The following is a 22,778-nucleotide window of genomic DNA, read 5'->3' on the forward strand; positions in this document are numbered from 1 at the left end:
CTTTTGACCTAGTCTAGAATCAAATACATTTCTCTGGGCTAACTCCAGAGTCTATTTATTATTCCAATTGGACTCTTAATATCTCACCCGGCACAGCCAGAAGAGGACTGGTCACCCCTCTGAGCCTGGGTCCTCTCTAGGTTTCTTCCTAAAATTCGGCCTTCTTAGGGAGTTTTTCCTAGCCACTGAAATCCAACACTACTGTTGTTTGCTCCTTGGGGTTTAAGGCCATGTGTCTCAGTAAAGCACTTTGTGACAACTGCTGTTGTAAAAAGGGCTTTATAAATACATTTGATTGATTGATTGATTGATCCTTCCCGTGGGCTCACCACCTGCAGGAGGGACCATAAAGGGTTGGTGCGCAGAGGATCGGGCGCCAATCGAAGGCGGGGCCCTCGACAACCCGATCCCTGGACACAGAAACAAGTTCTAAGGAATTGGAACGTCACCTCGCTGACGGGGAAGGAGCCTGAGATTGTGCGTGAGGTTGAGAGGTTCCGACTAGAGATAGTCGGGATCACCTCCACGCACGGCTCAGGCTCTGGAACCACACTCCTTGAGAGAGGATGGACTCTTCACCACTCTGGAGTTGACCATGGTGAGAGACGGCGGGCTGGTGTGGGTTTGTTTATAGCTCCCCAGCTCTGCCGCCATGTGTTGGAGTTTACCCCGGTGAACGAGAGGGTTGTTTCCCTGCGCCTACGGGTCCGGGATAGGTCTCTCACTGTTGTTTGTGCCTACGGGCCTTCTTGGAGTCTCTGGGAGGGGTGCTGGAAAGTGCTCCGACTGGGGACTCCATCGTTCCACTGGGGTAGTACAACGCCCAAGTGGGCAACGACAGTGACACCTGGAGGGGTGTGATTGGGAGGAACGGCCCCCCTGATCTGAACCCGAGCGGTGTTCAGTTATTGGACTTCTGTGCTAGTCACAGTTTGTCCATAATGAACACCATGTTCAAGCATAAAGGTGTCCATCAGTGCACGTGGCACCAGGACACCCTAGGCCGTAGGTCGATGATCGACTTTGTTGTTGTTTCATCTGACCTGCGGCTGTATGTCTTGGACAATCGGGTGAAGAGAGGGGCGGAGCTGTCAACTGATCACCACCTGGTGGTGAGTTGGATCCGATGGCGGGGGAGGAAGCTGGACAGACTCGGCAAACCCAAGCATACTGTAAGGGTTTGCTGGGAACGTCTGGCCGAGTCTCCTGTCAGAGAGATCTTTATCTCCCACCTCCGGCAGAGCTTCAACTGGATCCCGAGGGAGGCTGGAGATATTGAGTCCGAGTAGACCATGTTCTCCACCACCATTGTCGAAGCGGCCGCTAGGAGCTGTGACCGTAAGATCTCCGGTGCCTGTCGAGGTGGCAATCCCCGAACCCGGTGATGGACGCCGGAAGTAAGGGATGCCGTCAAGCTTAAGAAGGAGTCCTATCAGGCCTGGTTGGCTTGTGGGACTCCTGAGGCAGCTGACGGGTACCGGCAGGCCAAGCGGACTGCAGCCCGGCTGGTTGTGGAGGCAAAAACTCGGGCCTGGGAGGAGTTCGGTGAGGCCATGGAGAAGGAATCGGCTGGCCTCGAAGAGATTCTGGCAAACCGTCTGGCGCCTCAGGAGAGGGAAACAGTGCCCTACCAACGCTGTTTACAGTAGAAGTGGGCAGCTGTTGACCTCAACTGGGGATGTCGTCGGGCGTTGGAAGGAGTACTTCAAGGATCTCCTCAATCCCACCGTCACGTCTTCCATTGAGGAAGCAGAGGATGAGGGCTCAGAGGTGGACTCGTCCATCACCCGGGCTGAAGTCACAGAGGTATTCAAGAAACTCCTCGGTGGCAAGGCACCGTGGGTGGATGAGATCCGCCCTGAGTACCTCAAGTCTCTGGATGTTGTGGGGCTGTCTTGGTTGACACTCCTGTGCAACATCGCGTGGCGGTCGGGGACAGTGCCTCTGGGATGGCAGACCGGGGTGGTGGTCCCTCTTTTTAAGAAGGGGGACCGGAAGGGTGTGTTCCAACTACAGGGGGAATCACACTTCTCAGCTTCCCCGGGAAAGTCTATGCCAGGGTACTGGAGAGGAGAATACGGCCGATAGTAGAACCTCGGATTCAGGAGGAACAGTGTGGTTTTCGTCCGGGCCGTGGAACATTGGTTCTGTTCGTAATTTTTATGGACAGGATTTCTAGGCGCAGCCAGGAGCCGGAGGGACTGGGACGGTTTGCAGCCGAGTGTGAAGCGGTGGGGATGAACATCAGCACCTCCAAATCCGAGGCCATGGTCCTCAGTCGGAAAAGTGTGGCTTGCCCACTTCAGGTTGGTGGAGAGTGCCTGCCTCAAGTGGAGGAGTTTAAATATCTAGGGGTCTTGTTCCCGAGTGAGGAAAGGATGGAACAGGAGATAGACAGACGGATCGGTGCAGCCTCTGCAGTAATGCGGTCGATGTATCGGTCTGTTGTGGTGAAGAAAGAGCTGAGCCGCAAGGCGAATCTCTCGATTTACTGGTCAATCTACGTTCCTACTCTCACCTATGGTCATGAGCTTTGGGTCATGACTGAAAGACAAGATCCCGGATACAGGCGGCCGAAATGAGCTTTCTCTGCAGGGTGGCTGGGCGATCCCTTAGGTGAAAAGCTCGGTCACAAGGGAGGAGCTCAGAGTAGAGCCGCTGCTTCTCCACATCGAGAGGGGTCAGCTGAGGTGGCTTGGGCATCTGTTCCAGATGCCTCCTGAACGCCGGTCCCATCCCACCGGGAGGAGACCCCGGGGAAGACCTAGGACACGCTGGAAGGACTATGTCTCCCGGCTGGCCTAGGAACGCCTCGGTGTCCCACTGGAAGAGCTGGAGGAAGGGTCTAGGGAGAGGGAAGTCTGGGCATCTCTGATTAGACTGCTGCCCCTGCGACCCGGCCCCGGATAAGCGGAAGAAGATGGATGGATGATTGAATGATTGATTGATTGATATTATTGTGCTGGGGGAGTAGGGTCAGTTCTCATTCTCCACTATAAATCCTTCTAGATATAAGGAATGCATTTTCAAAATATTCCCTGTTTCCCTGTCTCCGTTTTAAACATTGGAGGACTTGTCCCTGTCCTTGTCCATTTGGTCATGCTTCCAACCTGGACTAAGTTTAAATAGACTCTGGACTCATTGATTATTACAATTTGTACTCTTAATGTACGGTGGCCCTGAAGTGCAAAACGCAACAACAAATACGAAAACACTTCAACAAATCATGAAACACAACGCCAAATAGGAAAACACAACGCCAAATAGGAAAACACAACGGCAAATAGGAAAACACATCGCCAAATAGGAAAACACAACGGCAAATAGGAAAACACAACGGCAAATAGGAAAACACAACGCCAAATAGGAAAACACAACGCCAAATAGGAAAACACAACGCCAAATAGGAAAACACAACGCCAAATAGGAAAACACAACGCCAAATAGGAAAACACAACGGCAAATAGGAAAACACAACGCCAAATAGGAAAACACAACGCCAAATAGGAAAACACAACGCCAAATAGGAAAACACAACGACATTAACTTCTAACGGAAAAGGTAGGGCCTATCTAGCAGAGGACGGAACGGAACCTCCTGATTGGACAGAAGGACCGCCTGTCTTTTAACAGGAAGGAGGGGTGAAAAACACGGAAAAGCGCCTATTTTCAAAACATGAGTACTCCCGAAGATACTTTCGCTATTATAATGAATTATTTTGATGCAGGGCATACATACGACGTGGTAGTTGATATGTTGTCAACCAATCACAACATCAGGATGATTATACGCACGGGTTGTACAGAAGGAACAACTATTCACAACTGGATGAGGTGAGACGTGCCATCCTTACAGAGCTGCATGGACCAGGGCAACTATTCCGCTATCGGACTATGTGGCAAGTACAGCAAAAACACAAGCTACGTATTAAACGACACACAGTGATGAGACTGCTGAAGCAACTAAATCCACAAGGAACGGATGCGAGAACAAGCCGGAGGTTTGTGAGGCGTACATATCACTCCATGGGTCCAAACTACATTTGGCATGTAGATGGATACGATAAGCTGAAACCCTTTGGCTTGACCCTCTCAGGATGTATAATTTAGTTGTTAGATGATAAAGATACTAAAACAATGTTGACTTTTCCTTTTCAGAAAAAGCGACTGCTGTGTCCCTAGAGGATGTCCTGCTGTTTGCCACAGGGCTCGCATCACTTCCACCTGCTGGAATAACACCACTACCATGCATCGAGTTCTTACCAAAAAACACCTGTGCAAATGCCCTAAAGCTCCTTTTCCTTGAGACCTACAGTGTCTTTTAGACAAACATGGAGTTTTGCTTACAGAATTCTCCAGGCTTTGGGTGCATTTAATGCTGTGCCAAGTCTGGATTTTGCCCAGTCTTAAATCTGTAGTTTATAAAGCATAAGAGTGCATGCTCAGTTCAAAGTATTTTAATGTGTATTATTTCTGTTCATTACTTTGTTCAATGAAAAATCACAGAATTTTTTTTAAGTACAGGTCACATTACAAGTAACAGTAAAATTGTACTCAGCTAAAATGTATGTAGTTTCACATTTGAAACAGTGTATAACATGTTGTGCTTGCAAACAAGCTTGTTAACAATACCTCTTGAAAAGAACCACGTTTCTTTGGTTGTTCAGACCTACAATTGACACACAGTTAACTCGATGGTGAATCCGAAAATAAACAAATATAGTTTGGGAGTTACATTTGAGTTTAATGTATGTCTCCACTCTGATATGACACTGCATATACTGAACTCCACTTGCCAAACATGATACTCAAACAGCTAAACCACATTTGAGAATGTTTTCCTTTAATATCTGGCCTTTAAGAGTGGGCTGCAGTAGACCATATTTATAGGCCAGCTATTTCTTTCAAGGTGACATAAAGTTCTGAGGCTGACTCCCAATTATGTGGCTGCTGTAATCCATTTCGCTCAACAGTCTGTTGAAGATAATCCTGGATGTCTGGATCACTGCATGAATGAAGAGTTTGCCTTGACTCTGGAAACGTATCCAGTCCTTTGAACCAAACCTGCATAGTGACACAATAATTTACCATAAAGGGAAAACATGACTTCAAATCCAAATGTATTTCCAATAATATGTGTGGTGCAATTTATGCTTTAATACACATTACATATTTTTGTGAGAATGGATATAGTCAAGTCATTGTCAGTTGATATATGAGGTAAGAGATAGAGTTCGTCTGTAGTTCCCCCAGGACATGATGCATGTCTGGAGAGTGTAATCCTGTGCTTATTCCAGAGGTCTGTGCTCTCATCCAGGTCTTTTTGCAGAACATTATTGAAGCAGAATCTCAATAAGTCCTTAAGTTCATGGCTGCCATTAAAGTGTCCAGAGTCTCTCAGGTCTCCAAACAGGTCCATCCAAAATTGAGCCCTAGGAATACAATTGAAAGTTAGGCTACTTATTTTACACAAGAGCACAAGATTATAACTATTGAATAACTATATAAAGTAAAGTAGGCTACAACAAAACACATTAATGTTGCTGCTGCCAATATCAGCAAAATAAATCTGATAGTGTGAATGCATAGGTGGAAAGGCACTGCATGACCCCTCAATAATGCATGAGTGGATATGACTGCAGCAGAGGGCAGCACCTGTCCATTAGGCTACCTGAGATCTCAGAAACACAAGGAGAGTGAGCGCTGTCAGACAAAATGATTAACACATAACAGGAAGATATTTTTATGCAGTCTGTTGTGCTATAAAGTGATTTCAGTCCACGGGCACAACCTATTAAAGCTACATCGTCCAGTTTTATGTGGCCAGCTGCTTTTATCAGGATGATAATATGCAAATATACATAACTATATGTCCGTGGTAACAGCAAATACATTTTGGACCTTTTTGAAAGGTCTATTTGAAACTTTATTGTTACCCAATTCAATCGAATTAGCAGTTTATAGCGTGATCAGGCATGACATTAACGTGATTACCATCTACTATTTTATATTCATTTGGGAAAGATTAGAGCCCACCCAGACTGTTTTACCTGCTGCAATACTTTTTTATTTGACTGAAATCAGTTTTTGGCAGATTAACACTTTTTGCTGTAACACAATTACACTTATAAGCGGCCGCAGTCTGTATGCTCGTGTCTGAGGGTACACTGTATTGCAGCCATGGTGCCATTTTCAGTCCCATGGTCTGTAGTGTTCTCGCATCCGTTCCTTGTGGATTTAGTTGCTTCAGCAGTCTCATCACTGTGTGTCGTTTAATACGTAGCTTGTGTTTTTGCTGTACTTGCCACATAGTCCGATAGCGGAATAGTTGCCCTGGTCCATGCAGCTCTGTAAGGATGGCACGTCTCACCTCATCCAGTTGTGAATAGTTGTTCCTTCTGTACAACCCGTGCGTATAATCATCCTGATGTTGTGATTGGTTGACAACATATCAACTACCACGTCGTATGTATGCCCTGCATCAAAATAATTCATTATAATAGCGAAAGTATCTTCGGGAGTACTCATGTTTTGAAAATAGGCGCTTTTCCGTGTTTTTCACCCCTCCTTCCTGTTAAAAGACAGGCGGTCCTTCTGTCCAATCAGGAGGTTCCGTTCCGTCCTCTGCTAGATAGGCCCTACCTTTTCCGTTAGAAGTTAATGTCGTTGTGTTTTCCTATTTGGCGTTGTGTTTTCCTATTTGGCGTTGTGTTTTCCTATTTGGCGTTGTGTTTTCTTATTTGGCGTTGTGTTTTCCTATTTGGCGTTGTGTTTTCTTATTTGGCGTTGTGTTTTCCTATTTGGCGTTGTGTTTTCTTATTTGGCGTTGTGTTTTCCTATTTGGCGTTGTGTTTTCCTATTTGGCGTTGTGTTTTCTTATTTGGCGTTGTGTTTTCTTATTTGGCGTTGTGTTTTCCTATTTGGCGTTGTGTTTTCCTATTTGGCGTTGTGTTTCATGATTTGTTGAAGTGTTTTCGTATTTGTTGTTGTGTTTTGCACTTCAGGGCCACCGTATTAATGTGTTCACCCGGCACAGCCAGAAGAGGACTGGTCACCCCTCTGAGCCAGGGTTTCTTCCTAATGTTCGGGCTTCATAGGGTGTTTTGCAACACTACTGTTGTTTGCTCCTTGGGGTTTAAGGCCAGGTGTTTTGTAAAAGCACTTTGTGACAACTGCTTATGTAAAAAAGCTTTATAAATAAATTACATTGATTGATTGATTGATCAAGAACTCAAGAACATTTCCAAAAACCCCTGTCTGTGAACACAGAATGTCACTGCATCCACAAATGCAAGTTAAAACTCTACCATGCAAACAAACCAGATATAAAAAAGATCCAGAAACCCTGCTGTGTTCTCTGGGCCTAAGCTCATATAAGATGAACTGAGGTGAAGTGGAAAAAAATATTTTTGGGAGTCATGTACGACTCGTCCTCAGGTCTAAAAAGGAAAGGGACCACACACCTTGTTATCAATGCACAGTGCAAAATCCAACATCTGCGATTGTATAGGGTGCATTAATGAATATGTCATGGACGACTTGCACATCTGTGAAGGCACCATCAATGCTGAACAATACAGTCGGGCAAAAAAGTATTTAGTAATTTTAATCAAAACTTCAACTATGAGAGACAAAATTAGATTTTTTTGCTCCAGAAAATCACATTGTAGGATTTTTAATGAATTTATTGGTAAATTATGGTGGAAAATAAGTATTTGGTCAATAACAAAAGTTAATCTCAATACTTTGTTATATGCCCTTTTTTGGCAATGACAGAGGTCAAACGTTTTCTGTAAGTCTTCACAAGGTTTTCACATACTGCCAAATCATATTCTGCACATTTTACAACAACATGGCTCCGTAGTAAAAGAGTCTGGATGCTAAACTGTCTTGCCTGCAGTCCAGACCTGTCATCCATTGAAAACATTTGGCACTTTTTGAAACGAAAAATACAACAAAGGAAACCCTGAACTGTTGAGTAGCTTAAGTCTTATATCAAGCAAGAAAGAGAAAACATTTCACTTTCAAAACTACAGCAATTGGACTCAGGACTCAGTTCCTAAATGCTTACAAAGTAATGTTAAAAAAAGAGGTGATGCAACACAGTAATAAACATGTCTCTGTCCTAACTTTTTTAAAATGTGTTGTTGGCATTAAATTCAAAATGGTCATGCATTTTTCCAAAGACAATAAAAAATGTCTGATTTAACTTTTGATATGTTGTCAATGTGTTTTATTTTCAATTAAATATAAGGATTACATTATTTGCACATCATTGCATTCTGTTTTTATTTGCATTTTATGCAATATATCCTAACTTGTTGGGATACAGTGTTGTACAAAACATGCTGTAATTTCACAATAGATCATCTGATATAGAAATAGAAGGTATCAGAAGGTAGAAATAGAAGGTAGAAATAAAAGGAATCCAACCCTCAAATCGAAGGTAACAGTCTGCAATTGAAGCACATAGTCATAGTATTAGTTCAAATTCAAAGTGATGGAATACAGAGCCAAAAAACAATCACTGTCAAAATACTATTGAAGTTCCGTCTATATAGAAAAGAAGAAACTTACATGAAACAGAACAGTATGTGTTGAAACCTAAAACTTTCTTCCAAGTGCACAGTAGGTTAAAGTGAAGATATATGAGTCCCAACTACTGAGTTAACATTTTTGAGTAACTGTCATTTCCAATGACATCTTTTTTTACTCTGAAATAATAGTCCTGGACCCCATCCGTTTAGGCTTGCATAAATGAAAGAGAAAAAGTTGATGAAAAAAGTAATTCTGTGGACTTTTAAAATCAATGTATCAAGATCAATAAGCAGAGAAGAGGAGAGTTGATGGAACATATCTGGGATGTAGCCTGAGAAGGACAGAAATATAATTCAGTTCCAGGTCATCCTTTGATTTAAGCAGAAAATAATAGAAATTTTATAATATGCAGCCAAAAATAATCACCCTCTCAACCTCAGCTAAAAGAGCAATACATTATATAACATAAAAGTCAAAATAGTTTTATTTCATTTCAGCAATTCTATATATTATCTATAAACAAGTGGTTTTTTATGTTATAATTGATGATTATTTTTTTTTGTCCAATTTCATATATTTAATAGAATTTGAGTATCATCTGGATGGTTTCTTACAGCAATTTATATTCAAATATTGCAGATTTCTTCAGAACAGAATGTCTCATTCTAATATTTGACTGAAATTCATTATTCCTCAGAACCAAAATACAGTAATAAAATGAGGCTGCACAGAAATTCTGGCTTTTGCAAATGTGCTTTTGTGGGCCTGTTTAAATACAGTGAGGGGAAACAAGAAACTAGGCAAGCCTAGCTCTGCCGGCCTGCAATAGAACATGTGGTCACCTTGAGATTCAAACCCTGGTTGCCCATGTGAAAAGGTGTGTCGTTAACCACTACACCACAGAGCTGTGCATTTACTTGGTGTCAGGTATAGCCTCTTGTTTCTATCCTGAACAAATCCTTTTTTGCCACTTGCTGTTTTAATAGTTAATTGGCCATTCGTGAATGACATTGATACAGTTAAACTGATTAACGTTTCTTACTAAGTTTACCTCCCCCACAAATAGCGGCTATGTAGTGTGTTTGCCTCTGGCTGTTTTAACAGCTTATTAGCCAGTAATAGGCTTACTAGTATCTACTAAGTTCCTAAGAATAATCATAAGAATTGAGCAATTGCTAGCGAGACTGAAGAATGAACTATTCCATGCCAGAAACAGTCGCAATATAAAAATATAGTTTCAGGTTTAGCCAGCAAAGTTTTCATCAATACAGAATAATTCACAATGCGTACTTCGCTTGGCCTGCAAGAAGATACGAACTTGGGACATATATTTCACAAGTCCGCTTATCTAACCACTATGCAATTTAAGACCGTCGGTCGGTCAGTTGGTAAGAGACATTTGCGCTTCTTAGCTGGCTCCCCATAAGCAGTCCTGCAAAAAGTATTTAATCTCCTGCTGAATTTGTACGTTTGCCCACTGACAAACAAATGATCAGTCTATAATTGTAATGGTAGATTTATTTGAACAGTGAGAAAAAATCCAGAGAAAAACATGTCAAAAATTTTATAAATTGATTTGCATTTTAATGAGTGAAATAAGTATTCGACCCCTCTGCAAAACATTACTTAGTACTTGGTGGCAAAACCCTTGTTGGCAATCACAGAGGTCAGATGTTTCTTGTAGTTGGCCACCAGGTTTGTCCCACTCCTCTTGGCAGCAGTCATTAAGGTTTTGAGGCTGATGTTTGGCAACTCAAACCTTCAGCTCCCTCCACAGATTTTCTATGGGATTAATGTCTGGAGACTGGCTAGGCCACTCCAGGACCTTAATGTGCTTCTTATTGAGCCACTCCTTTGTTGCCTTGGCCGTGTGTTTTGGGTCATTGTCAGGCTGGAATACCCACCCACGATTCATTTTCAATGCCCTGGCTGAGGGAAGGAGGTTCTCACCCAAGATTTGACGGATGATGAGGAGGTGGTTCATGGGAGAGTAGAGGAAGACCCCCCGATGGAGCAAGGCTGGAGATCGCCCCAAGAAAAGTTTGGGGGGTCGCTGTGGGGCTTGGACCAATGGGGAGTGGTCAAGCCCCTCACTAAGGAGGAAGAGAAACTGGTTATAGGGCCCCTGCAGGAGATGCAGGAGGCCTTGACGGCACCCCCTCTACGTCCAGAGCAGTAGCCCGCGCCCCCTAACTGCCCTGGAGTGGCAGCCCGCGCCCCCTACCTGCCCTGGAGCGGCAGCCCGCGCCCCCTACCTGCCCTGGAGCGGCAACCCGCGCCCCCTACCTGCCAGAGGCAGCAACCCGCGCCCCCTGAGCCCGAGGAGGGGCGGCCCGAGCCGCCTGAGCCCGAGGAGGGGCGGCCTGAGCTTGCCGGGGTCTGGTCGCCACCCTCTCCTGTCCCGGTGCCCTCTCCTGTCCCAGCCGCCAGGGTGCCCTCTCCTTTCCTAGCCACCCTGGTTCGTCTTGGCTGTTCAGCCCCCTCGGCTGGTTTGTGCCGGAGGGGGTCCTGCGCTGCCCCACCCCCCCTCCCTTGGGCCGGGGTTCGTGTTTTATTTGTCAATTTCAATTTATTTTTAAGGGCAAGAAGGCAGAGGTTGGGGGAAGATCAAGCGGCTGACTGAAGAGAATGTCAAGCTGGGTCTACAATCAGGTAAAAACAAGACTATAGTTGCGCTAGCATGTTCATGTAATATTTCATTTGTCTTGAATGTCATGCAATTCTCAATCATGTCAGACCATTTAAGTACAATATCTAATTACTGTATTACAGTTTTGCTGCTAATCTACAATACTCTTTTTAAACTGCTGCTATGTAATGTTATTTGTATGTTCGCATTATCCTCTTAATATATTTAAAACTGTGTGCGAATGTTCTTAATTCTGACTGTAGTTGCAGGGTGCTATGCCACCTTTCATAAGCTTATTGCACCTATAATATTCAATAACTATTGATTGCTGCTAGGTCACACTTCTTTATTTTGTATTGTATTATGTTTATTTTGTACTTTTTCACATTCAAATACTGTAATCTTAATTAATCTGTTGCTGGACATGTTTTCTTGCACTATTTGATTTTAAAAAAAGTATTTCAATTCATTTGCACATGTTTATTTTGTATGCTTGCTGTATAATGCATGTTTTTTTGTATGCATCTTGCACTATTTGAAATAAATTGTTTAGATTTTATTCAGTTCATTGTCATTTGTGATATGACCAAAATTATTATGAAGGATTATTATAAGTAAAACCTAATATTGGGGAGTGAGGCATCCCGCTGGGTTTAGTGCATAAAAGTGGCTAGCCGCCGTCGACACATTGTAATGAAAGCGGCTCACTGGTGGCCCGACTACGCGCGCGCTATAAAAAAAAAAACGCTTTGTAGAAACGCTTGGCGGCCACAGCGGCAGAAAGCTAGTGGGCCACCGGTGGGCCACTGGCATGTTACTTGCTGGGATGCTGACCCCTGTCCACTTCCGAAAGCGCCTACAATGGGCACGTGAGTATCAGATTGGACCACGGAGCAATGGAAGAAGGTGGGCTGGTCTGATGAATTGCGTTTCCTTTTACATCATGTGGATGGCTATAGAAAACATGGCACCAGGATGAAGTATGGGAAGGAGGCTAGCCAATGAAGGCAGTGTGATGCTTTGGGCAATGTTCTGCTGGGAAACCTTGGGTCCTGTCTTTCATGTGGAATGTTACGTACCACCTACCTAAGCGTTGTTGCAAACCATGTGCACCCTTTTATGGCAACGGTATCCTGATGACATTGGCCTGTCAATGGTGTTGACTTGGCCTCCAAAATCAGTTACAGTTTTAGTGGTCAAGGATAGTAGATTGACATGGTTAGTGTTCTGGGTAGATCTACTTGTCTTTTTGGCTGAGGAAATGTGTGTGTGAAGAGTTTTTCTACCATGTCATTATACACCTTGGCATTCAATGATGGCCCATGGGTTTTCATTCCTGATTACTGCAACATCAGGGCGTATCAACATTATTAAACTATTTATTATTCAGAGCTGACAGTTGGTACAAGTAATGTGTACTGAAAACTTAAATATGTTCACAATATCCTTATACTGGCCAATTTGTATCTATTTAATCAGAGAGCACCAATTAGTAGATACACACATTTAATTTCTGTACCTACCAAACTAATAAAATTCAAATTGTTAAACTACAAATGTCTGTGAAATATACTATGAATACATCCAAACAACATAGATAGCCAGTTACTTGAAACAACTACTTGTGACAGAAGGTACTGTACAATAGTTTACGACTTAGGCCAAGTAGCTAGTTAACTGTAGCTGGAGTGGCTAATGCTAACTAGCTAACAAAGAATAACACCACTTTAGAGTAACACGGCTATGTACACTAGTGCCCCTGAAATTACTTGTTACATGTCAAAGGCATCACCAAAATGTTATTTGTACATGAATCCACCATCCTGATAGATATCAAACTAGCTACTTATTCCCATTAGCATGTAAGCTAACTGAGTCATTTACACAATCAAATGTGATAACATTAGTTACACTCATACATAAGGTTATTTTCTTTGTGCGTGTCAGTTACTGCTTAATTAATTTATGTATAAAGTAATTTCTACATTTTGGAAAGAAAACATTTGAAATGTTATCAGATCTGGGATGATGGTCTTCTACGCAGAGTATTTCCTCTGTCCAGTGTCTGTATTCTGTTGCACATCTTAATCTTATCTTTTTATTGGCCAGTCTGAGGCATTGTTTATTCTTTGCATCTCTGCCTTGAAGGCCAGCATCCTGGAGTTGCCTCTTTCCTATTGACATTGAGACTGGTGTTTTGCAGGTACTATTCAATGAAACTGCCAGTTGAGGACTTGTGCAGCATCTGTTTATCAAACTAGACACCAATGTATTTGTCCTCTTCATCAGTTGTGCACTGGGCCCTCCCACTTCTCTTTCTATTCTGGTTACAGCCAGTTTGCTCTGTTCTGTGAAGGGAGTACTACACAGCTTTGTATGAGATCTTCAGTTTCTTGGCAATTTTTCACATGGAATAGCCTTCATTTCTTAGAACAAGATCTGTCTTACAAGTTTCAAAAGAAAGTAATGTTTTAAAACATTTTGAGCCTGTAATTGAAGCCACAATTGCTGATGCTCCAGATACAGAACTAGTCTAAAGAAGGACAGTTTTATTGCTTTAATTAATTGCAAAAGGGTTTTATAATTATCAATTCGCCTCAACTTTTAGCAAACACTGCGTGCCACTGGAACAAAGGACTGATGGTTGCTGATAATGGGCCTCTGTACACCTATGTAGATATTCTATTAAAATTAGCCGTTTCCATCTACAATAGTCATTTACAACATTAACAATGTCTACACTGAATTTTGGATCAATTTGATGTTATTTTAATGAACAAAAAAGTTGCTTTTCATTCAAAAACAAGGACATTTCTAAGAGAAACCAAACTTTTGAAAGGTAATGTATGACTGTGGCCTAATTACTTTAGAAGAGAAGACAATACAAGATTTTAAGAGAACTTTAGTGAAACACACAAAAACACTGAACAATTGCGTTTCATTATATGGTATAACACAGTATTAAAATGGAGGTGAGCGCTACTGTCTTTAGGTAGTATTTTTCCTGAGCAGTTAGAAATATAAATTTAAACACAAAGGTCCAATGGTCCTTAAAAACAACTGTCATGCAAATCCATTCAGCGGTCTAGGAAATGTTGTTTAAGTGTAACTCAAAATGGAAGAAAAAATAAATGGCGAAACTGCCCATTGGTAGGACATTTGTTTACAGGTACGGCAGGTTTTTAAACTCTCTGATATTCCTTCAATGTCTGCATAGGGTGCATGGCATCATCAGGGACCCCTAACATCCAGGCCACAAACTGTCTGCCCTCCTTCCATCAGGCAGGCGGTACAGGTCTCTTTGTTCCCGCACCAGCTTGCTCAGGAACAGTTTCTTCCCAGCTATGTAACCCTGCTCAACTCTGTACTAGTGATCGACCGATGTATCTGTTTACCGATATCTTTCCCGATATTTAAGCATTTTTCCATAATCGGGAATCGGTTTTGTAATATCGGTTTCGCCGATTAACGGCGCCATCTTGTGGCCGTTTCGAGATTTCCGCCATTGCAGCCCGGGCGTCTGAGGAGATCAGTCAACAACAACTCAGTGCACAGGTAAAGTATATGTTCTACTTGGTTTGCTTTAATTAATCAACTTTATTTAACATAATAAGACATGCACAAATGAGATCTGAGACAAATTCCTGATATAGTTAATTTATGCAGCTTGTTTCTAAACAATTGAGACGAACTCATTGAGTCATGTAGTGTAATTCGTCATGTCCTGCCCCAATAAAGACGTAACTTTACATGAATTAAATAAAACAGACATGAATGAGTGCATGTTGAAAATAAAAGCGCTGAATTTAATTCTCTATCTGTTGTATTTGCTCACCATTAGTCTAGAAGAAAAAGTTTGTTCACATTGCATAGCAACTAACGGATGATCAGGAGGCTTAAGCACGGCCACTGAATTAAACTTTTGACAAGATTATCTTGTTTAAACACCCTAGATTATATTATCATTTACTACATAATTATTTCGCTAATACACATATAAATATAGCCTACCGCTTTGTGGAAATTAATTATTTATTATCTCCATGCGCGATCGCGGTTGATCAAGTTATAGTCAAACAGCACTTTGTCAGTTGGCATTTCATGATATAACGTTAGATTGAATGTGGATCATAAAATGCCAACTGACAAGTGCTGTTTAACTTTATATATAGTCTCGGGAAAAAAAAGTTCGTTCATATTGCTCAGCACTTGAATGGGTTGATGATTAGGAAGCCTCAAGCACGGCCACTGCATGACATTTTTGACAAGATTATCTCGTAAACCCCCTAAATTATATAATCATTTGATTTACTACATAACCATTATTTAGTTAATACAAATCTAAATAAATGCAGCTCTGTGGAAATTATTTATTATCTCAACACGCGATCGCGGTTGAGTAGGTTGAGAAAATGGAATCATGTATGCTGTTTTGTTTGTTACTTTCCTGACAATGTTATATATTCCAGCTAATATTATTCAATGAATTAAATTAAAATTACCCAGTGAATTATTCCTCACTCTTAAACCTATTAAATGGCATATAAACCTTCTAAAACTGTTTAAAAAAAAAATACATTTCTGCAAAGGTGATATAACTCCCCTGTCATTTATTTTCTCCATTTTAAAACATTAGACTTTTAACATTTATTTTGTCTATTGTTAACATTGTTGCTGATAATGCTTATACATCATATGTATAATTTAGATATAAATTATATAATGTAATATATTTTTTATTGTAACTTGAAGATTTAATTTAACATGAAAAACTGCTAACTTTCAGCACTTTTTTAAGATGACTGAAAGGAGGAAAAATCTAAGTGAGGTATGGACTTACTTCACTCAGCCAATGGCAGGAGTAGCAGTTTGCAAAGAATGCCAAATGAACGTAAGCATGGGGTCAAAATCTACAACAACAAAAAATACCTCCAACATGTGGAACCACTTAAAGATACATCACTCAACTATCTTTGAAGAGGCAAAGAAAAAAAGAGATGCTGAAGAGGCAAAGACATCCAGCCACATTCAAGCATCTCTTCCTATGATGTTTGAAAAGCAGACAAAGTGGAAGACTACTGATGTCCGCTCAAAAACACTGGACAGGATGATTACAGAAATGATAGCTACAGACAATCAGCCTTTCACCGTGGTTCAAAATAAAGGCTTCCAGAGAGTCATGGCAACTGCAGAACCAAGATATACTCTGAAGAGTGAGAAGTTCTATCGCACAGAGATGTTCCCCAGTATTCACAACAGTATCGTTGAGAAGGTTAAAGCACTGCTTAAGCCTGATAACGCAGGTTATAACTTGGCTTTTACTACAGACTGCTGGTCCGGTACAACTAAATCCCTAATAAGCTTGACATGCCATTTCATTGATGATCAGTGGATTCGCAGACAAGTAATTCTAAACACAAAAGCAATGATGGGATCACACACTGGAAAGTACATTAGCGAGATGTTTTTGGGCATGCTGGAAGAATGGGACATTGACAAAGATAGTGGTTCTTGTTCTCAGGGACAGTGGTGCTAACATTGTTAAAGGTATGAGAATTGCTGAACTGCCTGACATGAGCTGCAGTGCCCACATATTACAGCTAGTTGTCAATGACGGCCTCAACTCACAAAGAGCTGTCCAAAATATCCTGTCAGTGCTGAAAAGCTGTGCTACACATTTTAATCATTCAGTACTAGCTAAACAGCGTTTAGCAGTGATCCAGCAGGATCTTGGGCTACCTGCACATGCCATCATTCAGGCTGTCCCGACCCGATGGAATTCCACCCTGCACATGCTGGTCAGGATGCAAGAGCAGAGAGTTCAGCATCATGCATCATTCCATCTGTCAAAGTTCTGAAGATGTTGCTTAGCAGTCAAGGTCCCGCCTCTCATGGGATTAAAACAATGAGACAGGAGATGCTGGAGAGTCTCACCCGACGGTTTGCAAAAGTGGAGGAGGTGAAATGTGCAGTCCTTGCCTGTCTTATGGATCCAAGGTACAAGGCACATGCCTTTTCATCGGACACCACACTGTTGAATGCAAAAGTTTGGCTTGAGGAGGAGACAGAAACCTTAGAGCAAGACAACAACGCACAAGGTGAAGGAACACAGTCAGATGATTCCAGCACAGTTTCAAAAAGGCCCTGTACAGAAGAAACCGATTGATGAGATGTATGATACTCTGCTTGGTGCTACTAGTTCTGAAGTTGGTGGGTCTAGCCTTGAAAGAGAGCTTCAGCAGTACCTTTCAGAATCAGTGATTGATAGGAGGATGGGCAAGCCACTTGAATGGTGGAAACAAAATGAGAAAAGGTTCCCCATTCTTGCTCGTCTGTCAAGAAAGTTCCTTTGCCCCCCACCGTCTTCGGTGCCCAGTGAACGAGTCTTCAGTGAAGTGGGAGCCATTTATGAAAACAAACGAAGCAGGCTTACAGGGCAGAATGCTGAAAGACTCTGTTTTCTACACTACAACCTAGTTCTGCTTAACTGGGAGTATTAAGTTACACTTCATTTTTGTGCTTTATTTTATTTATTTTTTTACCTGTTTTTTTTTTTTTTTTTTTACCTCAACAAAGCTTTTATTTTAAAACAAAGACACTTAGTAGCAGTGCACTTTTATTTTTTTGGACTCAGACCCCTCTATTTATTTGTGTATAAATATAAAGGTTTTTTTGTATGCAAGGAGGGAGTTATTGTTATAAATAAAATGGTTTGTTCAGCTCATTTGTGTTGTAATAATTGTCAAAAACAGAAGTATAACAGTAAATAAATATCGGTTCTGCATATCGGTTATCGGGTACATAAACATGCAAATAATCGGTATCGGTTATAAAAAAATCAATATCGGTCGATCACTACTCTGTACCCAACACTAACCATAACCACCCGCCCACCGCTTAGTACTGCCCCTCAGGGACCTTGTTACTCTACTCTCCTTGTATTACTGGACTCTGAAAAGGACATTTTCAGTTCTATACATCCCCCTTGTAACTTTCATTATACTTCATACTTGTACATGTTGTATGACACTGCCTTGCAAAGTCTGATAAAGACATTTTCAGTTGTACATATTTACCTTGGGAACTTCATTGCTACTACTGTATTGCTGCATTTCAGTTGCACATGCACCTTCAATTTGCCTTCATTGCACATTTAAAATTGCCATTTGTATTTGCATTTGTCTTCATTGCACATCTATGCATCCCACTTGTCGCATCGCATCATCTTCCGCTTAATCCGGGGCCGGGTCGCGGGGGCAGCAGTCTAAACAGGGATGCCCAGACTTCCCTCTCCCCAGACACTTCCTCCAGCTCTTCCGGGGGGACACCGAGGCGTTCCCAGGCCAGCCGGGAGACATAGTCCCTCCAGCGTGTCCTAGGTCTTCCCCGGGGTCTCCTCCCGGTGGGACGGGACCGGAACACCTTCCCAGGAAGGCGTTCCGGAGGCATCCGAAACAGATGCCCAAGCCACCTCAGCTGACCCCTCTCGATGTGGAGGAGCAGCGGCTCTACTCTGAGCTCCTCCCGGGTGACCGAGCTTCTCACCCTATCTCTAAGGGATCGCCCAGCCACCCTGCGGAGAAAGCTCATTTCGGCCGCCTGTATCCGGGATCTTGTCCTTTCGGTCATGACCCAAAGCTCATGACCATAGGTGAGAGTAGGAACGTAGATTGACCGGTAAATCGAGAGCTTCGCCTTACGGCTCAGCTCTTTCTTCACCACGACAGACCGATACATCGACCGCATTACTGCAGAAGCTGCACCGATCCGTCTGTCAATCTCCCGTTCCATCCTTCCCTCACTCGTGAACAGGACCCCTAGATACTTAAACTCCTCCACTTGAGGCAGGCACTCTCCACCAACCTGAAGTGGGCAAGCCACCCTTTTCCGACTGATGACCATGGCCTCGGATTTGGAGGTACTGATTTTCATCCCCACCGCTTCACACTCGGCTGCAAACCGTCCAAGTGCATGCTGGAGGTCCTGGCTTGAAGGGGCCAACACGACAACATCATCCGCAAAGAGCAGAGACGAAATCGTGTGGTCCCCAAACCTGACACCCTCCGGCCCCTGGCTGCGCCTAGAAATTCTGTCCATAAAAATTACGAACAGAACCGGTGACAAAGGGCAGCCCTGCCGGAGTCCAACATGCACAGGGAACAAGTCTGACTTACTGCCGGCAATGCGGACCAAGCTCCTGCTTCGGTCGTACAGGGACCTGACAGCCCTTAGCAAAGGACCCAGGACCCCATATTCCCGAAGCACCCTCCACAGGATGCCACGAGGGACACAGTCGAATGCCTTCTCCAAATCCACAAAACACATGTGGACTGGTTGGGCAAACTCCCATGAACCCTCCATCACCCTGTAGAGGGTATAGAGCTGGTCCAGTGTTCCGCGGCCTGGACGAAAACCACACTGTTCCTCCTGAATCCGAGGTTCTACTATCGGCCGTATTCTCCTCTCCAGAACCCTGGCGTAGACTTTCCCGGGGAGGCTGAGAAGTGTGATCCCCCTATAGTTGGAACACACCCTCCGGTCCCCCTTCTTATAAAGAGGGACCACCACCCCGGTCTGCCATCCCAGAGGCACTGTCCCCGACTGCCACGCGATGTTGCACAGGCGTGTCAGCCAAGACAGCCCCACAACATCCAGAGACTTGAGGTACTCAGGGCGGATCTCATCCACCCCCGGTGCCTTGCCACCGAGGAGTTTCTTAACCACCTCGGTGACTTCAGCCCGGGTGATGGACGAGTCCACCTCTGAGCCCTCATCCTCTGCTTCCTCAATGGAAGACGTGACGGCGGGATTGAGGAGATCCTCGAAGTATTCCTTCCACCGCCCGACGACATCCTCAGTTGAGGTCAACAGCTGCCCACCTCTACTGTAAACAGCGTTGGTAGGGCACTGTTTCCCTCTCCTGAGGCGCCGGATGGTTTGCCAGAATCTCTTCGAGGCCAGCCGATAGTCCTTCTCCATGGCCTCACCGAACTCCTCCCAGGCCCGAGTTTTTGCCTCCACAACCACCCGGGCTGCAGCCCGCTTGGCCTGTCGGTACCCGTCAGCTGCGTCAGGAGTCCCACAAGCCAACCAGGCCTGATAGGACTCCTTCTTCAGCTTGACGGCATCCCTTACTTCCGGTGTCCACCACCGGGTTCGGGGATTGCCGCCTCGACAGGCACCGGAGACCTTACGGCCACAGCTCCGAGCGGCCGCTTCGACAATGGCGGTGGAGAACATGGTCCACTCGGACTCAATATCTCCAACCTCCCTCGGGATCCAGTCAAAGCTCTGCCGGAGGTGGGAGTTAAAGATCTCTCTGACAGGAGACTCGGCCAGACGTTCCCAGCAGACCCTTACAGTACGCTTGGGCCTGCCGAGTCTGTCCAGCTTTCTCCCCCGCCATCGGATCCAACTCACCACCAGGTGATGATCAGTTGACAGCTCCGCCCCTCTCTTCACCCGAGTGTCCAAGACATACGGCCGCAGGTCAGATGAGACGACAACAAAGTCGATCATCGACCTGCGGCCTAGGGTGTCCTGGTGCCACGTGCACTGATGGACACCCTTATGCTTGAACATGGTGTTCGTTATGGACAAACTGTGACTAGCACAGAAGTCCAATAACTGAACACCACTCGGGTTCAGATCAGGGGGGCCGTTCCTCCCAATCACGCCCCTCCAGGTGTCACTGTCGTTGCCCACGTGGGCGTTGAAGTCCCCCAGTAGAACAATAGAGTCCCCAGTCGGAGCACTTTCCAGCACCCCTCCCAGAGACTCCAAGAAGGTCGGGTACTCTGCACTGCCGTTCGGCCCGTAGGCACAAACAACAGTGAGAGACCTATCCCCGACCCGTAGGCGCAGGGAAACGACCCTCTCGTTCACCGGGGTAAACTCCAACACATGGCGGCAGAGCTGGGGAGCTATAAGCAAACCCACACCAGCCCGCCGCCTCTCACCATGGGCAACTCCAGAGTGGTGAAGAGTCCATCCTCTCTCAAGGAGTGTGGTTCCAGAGCCCAAGCCGTGCGTAGAGGTGATCCCGACTACCTCTAATCGGAACCTCTCAACCTCACGCACTAGCTCAGGCTCCTTCCCCGCCAGCGAGGTGACATTCCACGTCCCTAGAGCTAGTTTCCGTGTCCAGAGATCGGGTTGTCTAGGCCCCTGCCTTCGACTGCCGCCCGATCCTCTTCGCACCGGCCCCTTATGGTCCCTCCTGTGGGTGGTGAGCCCACGGGAGGGCCATCCCACTTGTAACATTCATAATAGTTTTCTGCCCTCTTCTATTTGCTGTTCTTGTTAGATGCTAACTGCATTTCGTTGTACTGTACTTGTACTGTTCAATGACAATACAGTTGAATCTAATCTAATCTAAAACCGGACAACACAGTAACATCCCTGTTCTCCTTGGCTTGGAATAGGATCCACGACATGGCAGACAACCCAACCTGCAGAAACTTATTTCAGGGAGGTGGCTTCACTGGCTGCTTAAACCCCCTACAACCCCCGTGGCCAACTGGTCACAAATACTGGCATACTAACCTAATATAAACTAAAAAGTACATACTTCGCCAAGCATGCAGTAAGCGGTTCGTGATTTCCTGGATTTCCAAGAGATTGTACCTAATTTGCAGGCGTCAGGGAGACCCATCTAAAATTTGGGAGAGGGAGAGTTGGTATGTCTGACATTGACACTTGAGATTAGCAACCGCATGCTAAGACGACCAGCAGAGCACCAGAGTGAGTACCCTCTGACTTAAATTGGCTGCCATACTAGTTTAGGAAATCTTAAAACTGTGGTAGAAGTGATCCCGACTTTAGCTAATGCATCGTTGAGCCAATGCCCACTCGGTTTCCTTAGCTGAACTAGTTGCACTCAAATGGTATCAGAACCATATTCTCAAACAATCCGTGGTTATAGCAGTCAGGTCTTTCAAAGGATTTGTGTTGGTTTTGAGATGCGTGTTAGCCAATATGGGTGCTTATGTTTTAAAATTGAAATGCCCAATCTCTGAGTTCCAGTCATTTAAAAAATGTGTACAGAAACTGAAACGATCTGCTGATCTTACACACCTTGAAAAATAGATGGTAAAAATGCTAACATTATTCAGTTTTTCTGTCAGCAGACAATCGCATATATTTTTGATCTTCAAGTGTTTCTGAATCGAACACTACACTTGTCCAGGAGACGAAGAGAGCCTGAAACAGCACTACCAAGGTTTATAAATGGGTGACTCATCTAACAGGAGTGTGTGCTTCCAGATGCTGATGCATTTGCAAGTGCGTCAAATAAACTCTATATGGAAATGAAAATCTAATGCAATTTCCAGTGTGACAGATTTTTAAGACATGGCAGGAGACATGTTTGCCTATTTTTGTTCATCAATTCTGCTTATATTCAACATCCATATAAAAAGAAGAGATGGACTGTACAGACTGCAGCATAACCTGATAAAGGGATTCCCTACTCTCTGTGAATGTGAATGTATCCCCTATGCAAATGGACTTAATCTTCTTTGTATGGAGATAACTTTGATTTGATTAAGCAAGTCATGTTTCATTAATGAAATAAGTTGTGTGTAAAGGCCATATACTATGTTTTAATTGTT

General features: G+C 44.0%; 2 long non-coding RNA genes and 1 pseudogene across 2 annotated transcripts; 2 read left to right on the top strand and 1 right to left on the bottom strand.

Annotated features, from left to right (window-relative positions):
• Window positions 1–3,467: 3,467 nt before the first annotated feature.
• On the top strand, window positions 3,468–4,733 carry LOC114829512. The gene is made up of 2 exons (XR_003777432.2): window positions 3,468–4,000; window positions 4,158–4,733. It is a non-coding gene; the product is annotated as an uncharacterized LOC114829512 (long non-coding RNA).
• On the bottom strand, window positions 4,728–5,430 carry LOC109615562. Its single transcript, XR_004574773.1, has 2 exons — window positions 5,169–5,430; window positions 4,728–5,063 (listed from the first exon to the last, which is right to left on the bottom strand). It is a non-coding gene; the product is annotated as an uncharacterized LOC109615562 (long non-coding RNA).
• Window positions 5,431–10,545: 5,115 nt separating this feature from the next.
• Window positions 10,546–17,677, top strand: LOC114829590 (annotated as a pseudogene).
• The last annotated feature ends 5,101 nt before the right edge of the window (window positions 17,678–22,778 follow it).

This window comes from Esox lucius, chromosome 19 (assembly GCF_011004845.1).
Source record: "Esox lucius isolate fEsoLuc1 chromosome 19, fEsoLuc1.pri, whole genome shotgun sequence".
Lineage (NCBI taxonomy): Eukaryota > Metazoa > Chordata > Actinopteri > Esociformes > Esocidae > Esox > Esox lucius.